We start from the raw sequence: 10,775 nt of genomic DNA, 5'->3' as shown, positions 1-10,775 counted from the left end.
TTTTTTTTAAGTTTCTTCCTGATACCAGGGGCAGACGGGGCAATAAAATCAGTATTACTAACAATTGTGCCTGCCTGGGATGTAGGATCGATTTTAGTGTATTTTTGGAGGGCATCAGCCAATCAGGAAAGAAACTGAGCCGGAGTTTCCTGAGATCCCTCGGTTATTTCCCTGATCTCATCAAAATGAACTGTCTTTGGAGAGATCCTTTTTAGGCCCTCGGTGACACAATCAGATGATCTCTTAGGTCTCCGCCTGGGTCATTATCCTGAGAAGTCCAGTCGGGATGGACATCTGGAACTGCCTGTGTGCCCACTAATTTGGTTGGGTCTGTGGCATGGAAGTCATCTGTCGCTGCCTGGGCTGCCCTCTGACTCTCTGGAGCTCCTCTGGGGAAAGAGTAGTCGAGAGAATTGTGTAGATATCATAGGATGGAGTAAGGTAGTGAAACGTTCCTACAGACATCGGGATCACAGAAAAGGAGCCTAAATACTTTTCAGTTTGCGAAAGGTCGGAGAAAGAGAAAGGAACGTGCACTCTAACAATGCCCTCTGTTCTCAGAGAGGCATCTGTGTGGCTGGGGCCAAAGCTGGGAAGGGTGAGATACAGCGAGTGTGAGGTGAGCGAGGGTCACAGCTGGCGGAGGAGAAGGGGCGCCCAAGGAGGCAGGAGAAGATCCGACGGGGCTGTAAGGAGGAGGAGGTACGAGTGGAGAGTGATTGGCTGGATGGAACACATCAGAATCAGGAAGGGTAGGGTCAGGAGGGGTGAACGGTGGAGCCTGGGCTGTAGGTACCTGAGAGGACGAACAGTTTTGGCAGAGAGAGAGCGGGCAAGAGTTGAGGAAGAAGGTTTGCATGGAGGGGATTTCTGACCATTTGCCATTGTGTTGATAAAAGTTGCGTCAATTGCGCAGTGTTGAAGTTCACAGTGCCATTTTCCAGCCATGGAGATTCATTGTCTAATTTGTACTGAGGCCAAACTTGGTTGCAATAAAAATGAGTCATTTTTGCTTAAAGTCCGGTCCCAGCAATCCAAGAGCGCGAGGTTGTGCCAGGAGGCGGCTAAGAGAATTGACGAAGGGGGTTTGGATTGTTGGGAGCCCATGTTAGGGCGGCAGGAGAAGGCAGCTTCCTAGGAGGAGAGTAAAACACAGAAGTCTTCGCCTCTTTTGACCCTCCCTGAGCCAGTCCCGAAAGGCGTTGCGCCAGTGGGATTCCCCCCAGGCATGGTCCTGGGGCTAGCAGCCTGAGGGGTCTCTCCAGCCACGCACTGGGATTTTCGGAGAGGTCCCTGAAGGGAGAGAATGAGACTGAGTCAGGGGACTGGAGTAGAGGGAAGCTAACTTCCCACTCACCCTGAAATCAGTGACTGGTGTGGATGTGAGTCATCAGCAATGACAAAGGTACAAAGCCCTGAGGAGGTCCTGTCTTGGCAGATGCAGTCTGGAGGAGGCGGCAGAAAGGCCAGTTGACTCCAGCTCTCAGGGATTGTTGCTTAATTGACTACCTTCCTCCCGGGTTTCGGCACCAGATATGTTAGGTTAGAAAGAGCTGAAAACCAGGACCATAACAAGCCTTTGGTGTGGGGAGGATCTCCCAGGCTGTCTCCAAACAAGGAAGAAAAGCAGCAGGACAGAACAGGGAGCCTCTTTTCTAGGAGTGGAGTGAGGTAAAACTGCCTGAGCTGGGGTAGAGTTGAGTGAGGCAGCACTGAGAGATTGGAGGAGCCTGTGACACCATAGCTGCTAGGAGGTAGCAAGTATCAGATTTCTCTCTTGGCAGAAGAGAGGCATGATGGAAAAAAGCCTGTCCTTTGTTGGGAGAAGCCATATTTTAACATGGAAACTGCTTATTCCCTATGGCAGCCATCTTAAGGCAAGGGAAATCTAACACTTAATTTTTAAAAATTAACCCTTTTAAAGTGTCATCATCTCATTCATATTCTTTCAAAGAAGCCTCAGCAGCTCCATGAATGTCCTGATTTGTTTTAGTCTCACTTTCTTGCAGTGGATCCAAGACCGCTTGAACTAAAGCCCATATAGGCCAGAAATCCACATGGACAGCCTCACCCTAAGAGCTTTTTGAAGATTTTGTTTTATTCTCACCCCAACATTTACATCAAGAGACACAGACTCAGAGAACCAAAGCTTGTATTCTAAGACAAAGACATCTAAACAAGCTGTAATTAGAGATCCAGGTACCCGAGCTGCATTTTCTTTCAATAAATGGTGCAATAACATAACAAAAGCAGTATTTTTACTATGAAGTTGTTTTCTGTTTTCTCCTCTGCTTTGTTTTGTTCTTTGAGATAAAGTTTCATTATGTACTTTAGGTTGGCCTGGAATTCACTATGTACCCGAGGCTGGCCTCAAACCTGTGATGATCCTCCTGCCTCAGTCTCCTGAGTGCTGGGGATACAGGCAGGCACTACCACATTTGGCCTCTTTTTTTGTTTTCTTCTCTTTATTACAGTGGATAGATCTTTGAATAGACCTGGGTTTCAGGAAATGGCTGAGACTGGTTATTTTTAGTATGCATGGTGACCTAGTGTCACTCCAATAAAAGTTAAGGTCTCTAGGGCCTGGGATTTAGCTCAGTGGCACTGTGCCTTGATGGAACTGTCTTGGTGCGGGAGACCCTCTGCGTGACCTGTGTGTGTATTCACGGAGTTTTTAGGAAGGCTGACAGCTTGGCCTCAATGGTGACCTCCCGGATGTGCACCTACAGTGTTCCAGGCCCTCCCTGCTCCTTGTAGATGAGGCAAGAACGTCCCCCCGAGTACGTTTGTTCAGGTGTGTGCTTGCCATAGTTGCCTCCAGACACAAAGCTTACTGTTGCCATGTTAACCTCTGTGGTGTTTTAACTTCCATAGTGATTAACATAGTCTGTGACTGGTGACGTGTAGCAGCTCACTGAGTAGGGTATAAAAGGAGGGCAAAATAAAGACCTGGGTCTTTGCTCCTCGCTATTTTGTGTCTTTCAGTTCTTCGTAAGTCCCTCTCCCTTAGGGACCCCCAACAGCACCTGCCTTGTAAGTGCGAGGTCCTGAATTTGAGCCCTGGCTCCCTCCCCCAATAGGTGAAGGTCCCCAAATAAGCATGACTCAAAGACTCACGGCGACCCTCCTTCCTCAGCCTCCTGAGTGCTGCGATTACAGGCCTGAGCCCCACGCCTGGCTGTGCCAACTCCCGGGCTTTTCAGTCCCTCCCTGCTCACTTTCCCCTCTCTGCCTTTCCGGACCCTTCTTCCCACCCCGTGTCCTATCATCTTTCTTTTAAATTCTTCACGTAAGAAATGATGTGATATTTAACATTCTGTTTGACTTATTTCACTTAACACTAGAGTCTCAAGATCTGTTTTCCTACAAACGACTCAAACTCATCCTTTTATGGCTGCTGAATAGACTCCAGTGCATGTTTATACCTCATTTGTCTTATTCATTCGTTGGTTGATGGGCATTTGGACCGCCTCCCTGGTTTCTGTATTTTGAAGTGAGTTGCTATCGACATGGGTATACAAGAAGTATCACTATAGGCAGTTTTTATCCTTTGTACTTGGGAGGCTGAGGCAGCAGCATCATCCATTTGGGGCCAGCCTGAACTATGTAGTAAGTTTGAGGCCAGCCAGGACTACATAGTGAGACCGTGTGTCAAAAATCAAAAACAGCCAGGCGTGGTGCACATGCCTGTAATCCCAGCACTCAGGAGGCTGAGGTAGGAGGATTGCCGCGAGTTTGAGGCCAGCCTGGGCTACATAGTGAGTTCAGAGCCAACCTAAACTACAAAAGGAGACCCTGCCTCAAAAAAAAAAAAAACAACAAAAACAAGGACCAGGGATTTAGCTCAGTGGAACCATGCCTGCCTTGCAATTGCAAGGTCCTGAGTTTGATCCCCAGTACAAAAAAATAAATACATAAATAAAAAATAAAAATTTGGGGTCCGGGATTTAGCTCAGTGGTGTCGCCACCTGCCTTGCAAATGCAAGGTCCTGAGTTCAATTCCTGGTATTAAAAAAATATTTTTTGTGTCCTTTATAGTTTTCAACATTCCCAATGTTTTGATACTCCAAAATTTCCAACATACAGCAGTGAATAAATGTGAGATACTATTGGAAATCCTTTGACATATGGTTCTCACTAGACTGCGACTACCTATAATGAAAGGGGGTCAAGGGCCAGTTCTTTGCTTGCCGGAGTGCTGTTGTTAATTGTCTCAGCAAGGTTTTCTAAAACTATTTCAATCACAGTTCAATAACAGATAAGAATGATAAGAATGTTGCAGTCATAGTTGGCACCTTACTGAACAGCTCTTTAAATTGCTGGCAAAACCAACCAACCAAACAAAAAAAACCTTCCTGGGTCAGGGATTTAGCTCAGTGGTTCTATCACCTACCTTGCAAGCACAAGGACCCGAGTTCGATCCCCGGTACTAAAACAAACAAACAGAAAAACCAAAGAAACACTTTCCCTAGTATCCCCCCCAGTGTAAATGTCATCTACTACAAACTTGATGTGCAATTTCACAATTTAACAGTGCTTATTCAGAAGTGTTTCTCACACAAAAACCACACCCATGCACACCACCAATCACATTACTTTCTTCAGTGAGCAATGAAAGATCTTTTTGGGTGGTACTGGGGATCAAACTCGGGTCTTTGTGCTTGCGAGGCAGTCAGTGGAACCACTGAGCTAAATCCCCAGCCCAAAAGATTTTTAATTTCAATGTAGTGTTTCATTGCTTATTTAGAGACAGGATCTCACTATGTAACCCAGGCTGGCCTTGAACTCACTTTGTAGCCCAGGTTGGCCTCCAACTTGAGGTGATTCTTCTGTGTCGGCCTCCTGAGTGCTGGGATTACAGTTGTCCACCAGCGGCATTGTTTCTTTTATTATTAGTCTGCCCATTTATTTATTTCCATAAAAATGTCCCAAGAGACATTTTACAAACACAGTGTGGGAACTCAACCTAGGTTCCCTCTGTAAATTTTTATTTTCTTTTTTTGGGGGGGGTACCCGGGATTGAACTCGGGTCCTTGCATTTGCCAGGCAGGTTTTCTTTTTTCTTTTGCGGTATTGGAGACTGAACCCAGGACATTCACACTGAGCTACATTTCCAATCCTTTTTATTTTTGAGATGAGGTCTCACTAAGTTGCTAAACTGCCCAGGCTGGCTTGAATTTGAGATCTTCCTGCCTCAGCCTCCCAGAGGGTAGGGATTACAGGTGTGTGCCACCCCCTCCCCCCTTCCTGGCTTGGATGATTTTCCTAAGAAAAATTTATTAATGCTTATACTTGAACCATATAATATTCTCAAGTTCTTGGTAAACTCGTGCACCAAAATGTTTCAGATATTCTTTCTGGTGATGATTTTAAAGCTGAAGAATTTGAAACACAAATGCACGTGCAGAGGCACCTGCCTGTCATCTTAGCTACTTGGGAGGCTGAGGCAGGAGGATTGAAAGTTCAGAGCCAGCCTAGGCCATGTACTGATGCCCTGTTTCAAAATAAAAAATAGAAAGGTCTGGGGCTATAGCTCTGTGCTTCCTGGGTTCAATCTCTAATACCCCTCCCTCCCTCCAAATTGAAACAGAAATATATATTGAGGATCTGAAATTATTTCTGCGAGCAATGAATGAGGGTGAGGGCTCGGAAGGCCAGCCTACCACCAGTTGTGAAGTGTGACGCTTACACTTTTCCCCCACTGTTTCCGAGCTCACATCTGCTCCTGAGCTCACACAGGCTTTCCCAGGACTGCCCACCCCACCTGCAGATGGAGGGTGCAGAGCCACCAGGTTCTCAGAGGAACCTGCAGGGACCGCTGACAGCTGCAGTCCTCCTTGTGACCTTTGCCATCAACACTGGGAAACTGGCACTGTCCATTGCTGGGCTCTGCACTGCACAGAGGATGCCAGCCCAGAGGTGCAGATAACCACCTTCACCGAGTGGGTGTGAGTGGCCTTCCAGACACACAATGGAGACGCTCAATCTGCTGTACTTAAAGCCAGATGCAAGGACTTTCTAAATTTTACTGCTTACTATTACTGCTTTTTTTTTTTTTTTTTTTTTTTCCCAAGGACTCAAAATTGTTTTTTTGTTTGTTTTGAGACAGGGTCTCACTATGTAGTTGACTGACCTGGAACTCACTGTGTAGCCCAGGCTGGTCTTGAACTCACAGAGATCCTCCTGCCTCAGCCTCCCGAGTGCTGAGATTACAGGCTTGCACCTCCACACCTGGCTATTCCTGCTTTTTGTGATGAGGCCTCACTATGTTGCCCAGGCTGGCCTGGAACTCCTGGGCTCCAGCAGTCCTCCTGCCTCAGGCTCCCTATTAGCCCAGATCTTTTCTTCCTGTAGAAGCAATTTTGTATTCCTGCTATGTACCCCATGAAGCCCTTTGGGTTTAGATAATCATGAGTTGGGTTTCTGCTGTTTGCAAACAAAAGAGAGCCTCAACCGTGAGTGTGCTATAAATATACAGGCACAGTAATACCCAGGTACGGCCTTTCTCCTAGGTACCTAAGGATCAGGAGCTCAGAAACTGGAGAACTACTGGTCTTCACAGAGGTACAATGAAGCACAACTCCATCACAGTGGCTCTAGCTTTTTAAATTATGCTTTCATTTCTATTATTTTTTAAATGCATCAAGTATGTAAAGGGTTACAAAACTTAGCATTAACAAAAGGAACATCCACCTATCAACACGGAGTTTGAGAAACAAGAGCCCACAGCCGCACGGTGGTGAACACCTGCCGTTCCAGCAGCGGGGAGGCCCCGGCCACCGGATGACAAGTTTGGGCCCAGCCCAGGTCTCCTAGAGACGTCCGTTTCGAGATCTTCTATGCAAGTCATCGTGAAAAGGAAGCTGGGCCTGACGACGCAAGCTTGTCACCGCAGTGCGCGGGAGACTGAAATTTCAACTGTTCTCACCGTTGAATTGACTGAGTAGAATGTGGCTGTAAATCTTTGTGAATGAATCACGTTTAATTTTTCATTCTCGCTGTTTTGTTTCGTTTTTCGGTGCAGAGGATCAAGACCAGTAACTGAAACATGTGCCACCAAGCCCGGTTTCTTCATCTTTGAGATAGCATCTCATACCATGTAGGCCAGGTTGGCCCTGAACTCCTACCTGGCTAAAACTGGCCTTTTTGTGAAATTTGGCTGCAATTTCTGTCCTGCTTTCTTAGGTCAGAGAAATTAGTTTTGGTTTGGGGATATGGAACTTCAGCATGAATGGCCCCATTTTGATTTTTATTCTGATCAGTTAGGGCCCTGTGTTTGGGGCTTAGGCCAAAACAGTGGCTTCCTGAAATGCTAGCAAATGTCCTTTAATAGACTAAAAACTGCAGGCGGGGATGTAGCTCAGAGGCACCACCCCTGCCTGGTAAGCTCAAGGTCCTGAGTTTGAATCCCATCTCCCAAAAAACAAACAAACTGCCCAGGAGATACATTACTTTGTAGAAGACGCATTTATCCACTCATATATGCAAATATTATTCCTGTTAGTAGAGATCTCGGGACTGTAGTGAGAGCAAACATGTTGAAGAACGTGTGTAAAGAAGCTGAAGGTCTAAGTGGGTGGCAGTGAGAGAGGAGGGGGTGTGGCCGGGCTGCCTGGAATGACAAGTGACACCAGCTCATTCTGTGACCCCAGGACCCTGTATGCGGGGCTTCTCCTGAGTTCCCACAAACTTTTGGCACCGTTCCTGGTTTGTCTGGTCTAATTCTTTGAGGCAAAAAGGACCCGGAGCCGGGGATTTAGCTCAGTGGCACTACGCCTGCCTCTCAAGCGCAAGGTCCTGAGTTCGATCCCTGGTACCAAAGGAAAAAAAAAAAAAGGACCTGGACTACGTTTCATTGGCAAGCCATTTCTACAGGAATTGCCTGATAGCAGGAGAGGGCTTGCACTAGGACCTCCATTCTCTGCTCTGTAATATGTGAATGTGTGTGTGTAAGGCAGATTTATTCAAAGTAAATTCTTTCATCTGTGTTATTATTATTGATGGTGATGGTGAGTCTGGGATTGAACCCAGGATCTTTTCCCTGAACTATATCCCCAACCCTTTTTTTCCCCCCAACCGTTTTTTAAAATTTTGAGACAGGGTCTGGCTAAGTCTCTAGGTTGCCCAGGCTGGGCTAGAACTTGCAGTCCTCCTGCCTCAGCCTCCCAGAATGCAGAGATTACAAGTGTGTACCATCTTATTCAGTTTAAATTGTCCTTCTTTATACATGTTTAGTCTTCCTGCAATACTATTTATGGTATTGTTCTGATTAGGTAGTTTATAGAGCAAGGAAGTAAAAGTGCAATAATATTCTACCAACATCCAGTAGACTCCATTCTCAATCCAGCTCTGCCACTTTCTAAATTAACTCTAAAACAGTGGCTGACTTAGTTTCTTTCTTGTCACAAAGGCATAACATGCAACACCCACAAGTTAAAGGAGGAAAGGTTTATTTTGGCTCACACTCTGTGGACGTTTCAGTCCATAGTCGGCTGACTCCAAGGCTTGTGGCTCCTGGCAGGCAGGAAGGGCGGGGAGGGGGACATCAAGGGAGGAGGCAGAGAGACAGCCCCTTCCAGGCCGCGACCCCAGAGACCCCGGCTTCACCTCCAGGCATCACATTTAGCTGTAAACGAATCCACTGATGAGGCCAGGCATGGTGGTGCAACCTGTGATCCCAGTACTTGGGAGCTGAGGCAGGAGGATCACCTGAGAGTTCAAGGCCAGCCTGGGCTACATAGCAAGACCCCATCTCAAAAACAAACAAACAAGCAACAACAACAAGAACAAAATGCCCTGCTGAGCGCCACATCCCCGTGATCCAGTCTCCTCCCCAGAGCTCCACCTCTGAGCACACGAGGCTTAGGGAGACATCTAGATATAAACTCTAACAGTGTCACATGCCTATAATTCCTCTTCCTGGGAGGCTGAAGCAGGAGAACCTGAAGTTCTGGGAGAGCCTGGGCCATTTAGACAGATCATTGCCATCCTGGACTGTGTAGTGAGGCCCTGGCTCAACAAACATTTTTTTTTTTTCACAATGGTGAAGCCCCATGGTACTACCTGGGGTTTTCTTGTACCAGGGATCAAACTCGGAACCTTCCGCTTGCGAGGCAGGCGGCAGCACCACTGAGCTAAATCTGCAGTCTCAACACACGTTTTTAAAATTACAGTATCACTGTAAGGATCAAATGAACTACTGTACTTAATTTAATGGAAATATATAATTATTTTAATATTCTGGTATTCTTTCCCCCCTTAGTAGATTGAACCCAGGGCCTTAGCACTGAGCTACATCCCCAGTCCTTTTTAACTTTTTATTTTTGAGGTAGGATCTCAACAAATTATTAAGTTGTCCAGGCTAGGCTCAAACTTTTAATTGACCTGCCTCAGCCTCCCAGAGTTCTGGATTACAGGAGGGCACCACCACCCCTGGTGGATATAGGGGTATTCTTGATGACTCAATGTATTGTATTGAACTTTTCAGTTACATACATCTTTGATGAAGGTGTATTTTAAGAACCAGGCATGTATAGCTCTCTGGGAGGCTGAGGTGGGAAGATCACAAGTTGGAGCCCAGACTGGGCAAATTAGCAAGAACTCTGTCTCACAAATAAAAAGAAGCGAGGTACTGTATGGTGGTACACTCTGGGTGAGGGCCATCCTGAGTTGGAGGCCAGCCTGGACTACACAGTGAGACCCCTACTACCCCGCCCCAATATATAAAGAGCAAAACAAAACAAAACAAAAGGCTGGAGGTGTAGCTCAGTGTGAAGGCCCTGGGTTCAATCCCCAGTACCAGAAAAGAAAAGAAGGAAAATATACTTCAAAGCACTGCCAGGTGGCTGTCTCTCTTGGGGACCCACACTCATTTCTTTTCTTCTTTTTTCCCCCTGGTCCTGGGAATCAAACTCAGGACCTTGTGCTTGCCAGGCAGGAATGGCACCGCTGAGCTAAATGCCCCGCCCAGTGATGGATATTCTAAATAAGTATCAGTCACCTGGTAGGGGACCTTAACCCATCCCTTCCAGGAAAGGTGCCTGACCCACCCCTTACTGAAAACCCTTGATCCTTCCTTGTACGCTTGCTCTGCGGCTTGCTGCCCCAGTGGGTCCCCATTCAATTAGTATTACCTAAGCAACTCTTTATTGTAATCTTACTGGTTCATGGTAGTTTTGTCCCACCTCATACCCACCTGGAGATTCCCCATTGGATCGATATCACCTAAGCGACTGTACCTGTGATCTTATTAGATGACTGTAGTTTTGTCCCACCTTAACCTGCCTTACCTCATGGTTTTGCTCCCTAAAATCCCCTGGGAAACAGGGTCCTTGGGCCACCTACTTTCTCTTCCCCCTCCTGTCTCCCTTAGACAGAAACTTTCTTTCTCCCAATACATTTTTCCTACTCTTAACCTCCACTGTTTCTAGAATTCATTTGTCAATGTTAGAGAATACAAACTCCTGCTTTGGATGTCTAGCAGGTTTGAGATTACATCTCTTCCCCCATGTCAGTATCACCACATGCTACTAACAAAAGTCCAGGAGTCCGTATCTCTCTTTTCTTCTTTATGGTACTGGGAATTGAACCCTGCGCTATAGTCCCAGCCCTTTTAAATTATGTTTAATTTAATAAGCTGGGCTCCAACTGAAGACCCTCCTGCCTTAGCCTCCCAGAATGCTGGGCTGTGATGCCACATCTGACTAAGGTCAACATCCTTGATGCTCAGGACCCACATACAGTTTTAAAGCATAGACTAGAGTGGATATATATAT

Source organism: Fukomys damarensis, unplaced genomic scaffold (genome assembly GCF_012274545.1).
Source record: "Fukomys damarensis isolate Sample0158 unplaced genomic scaffold, DMR_v1.0_HiC HiC_scaffold_21, whole genome shotgun sequence".
In the NCBI taxonomy this organism is placed as follows: Eukaryota; Metazoa; Chordata; class Mammalia; order Rodentia; family Bathyergidae; genus Fukomys; species Fukomys damarensis.
This window is presented reverse-complemented; position numbering follows the sequence as displayed.